Source organism: Coenobita brevimanus, chromosome 64 (genome assembly GCF_032717465.1).
Source record: "Coenobita brevimanus isolate Jiangsu-jjx chromosome 64, ASM3271746v2, whole genome shotgun sequence".
Classification (NCBI taxonomy): Eukaryota; Metazoa; Arthropoda; class Malacostraca; order Decapoda; family Coenobitidae; genus Coenobita; species Coenobita brevimanus.
In genome coordinates, this window is record NC_137017.1 from 17,553,497 (window position 1) to 17,554,545 (window position 1,049).

At 42.4% G+C, this 1,049-nt stretch overlaps 1 non-coding gene across 1 annotated transcript; it reads left to right on the forward strand.

Annotated features, from left to right (window-relative positions):
* The first annotated feature begins 527 nt into the window (after nt 1-527).
* On the forward strand, nt 528-646 carry LOC145404776 (5S ribosomal RNA). The gene has a single exon (XR_013898232.1). It is a non-coding gene; the product is annotated as a 5S ribosomal RNA (ribosomal RNA).
* Nucleotides 647-1,049: the final 403 nt, after the last annotated feature.

The following is a 1,049-nucleotide window of genomic DNA, read 5'->3' on the forward strand; positions in this document are numbered from 1 at the left end:
AGAAAATGGAACAGTGAGAATGGGACTGCAATAGCGACCCCTCGGTTTGGGTAAAACTGGTGGTGATGTCTTGCACGAGCCATTGTGCACCAAAACTGGATTAACTCTACGGATCGAGACAGCCATATTTCCATTGAGGCGAAATCTTTCCTTCTCTTCAATGACGTTTCATATTCATTTTTTTTTTTTTTTTTTTTTTTTTGGCGTTCTACAGACGATTTTATGTATCTTATCAAAGATTTGCAAAATTAGGTTTGGATACAGCCTTCAGATACTTCTCCATCATGGCATTCTCCTAAGATGAAAATATCAGGTAACCAAAAAAAAAAAAGAAACGTCACGGTACTAAGCGTTAAAGTGAGTACGTGGGGTCCCCTTTAAGTTAAAAAAAATAATCTACACGTAGCAAGAATTGATAAGAAAGATGCTGTCGATGTGATGAGGCAGGAGCTTGTTTTAATCCCTGCACTGCAAGAGGTCTTTCTGAAGCTGAATGAAATCGTTTGGTGGTCGCTAGAATATAGTGTAAAAACGGCCATACCACGTTGAGTACACCGCTTCCCGTCCGATCAGCGAAGTTAAGCAACGTTGGGTCTGGTTAGTACTTGGATGGGTGACCGCCTGGGAACACCAGATGTTGTTGGCATAACGTTCTCCCTACGTGTCAAGTGGGGTTGGTGGAGGATTAGTGCCCCTCCCTGTAAAACAATTAACTCTAAGCCCTTGGCCACCCCGTTTGGGATACATGGCGTCTGGCAATGAATGAATGAAAGAAATAAACATACTGGGTTAATTAAAACCTCTTAATCAAACATAAAGTGTTCAGATCCGAGGATTTATTGGTTACTTGATGGTATTGAAGGAGGAGCGACTGTCTATTCTGGCCATAAATATCTGGACTGAGTATCCTATCCCTGGGCCTCTACTCTCTCTCTCTCTCTCTCTCTCTCTCTCGGGTAGCGCCAGACAAATCAGCCTGCCACAGTAAAATATGTAAATCTGCGAGGCGTTATGCTGATATTATCCTCAACACTTTAGGCGATCCTCTT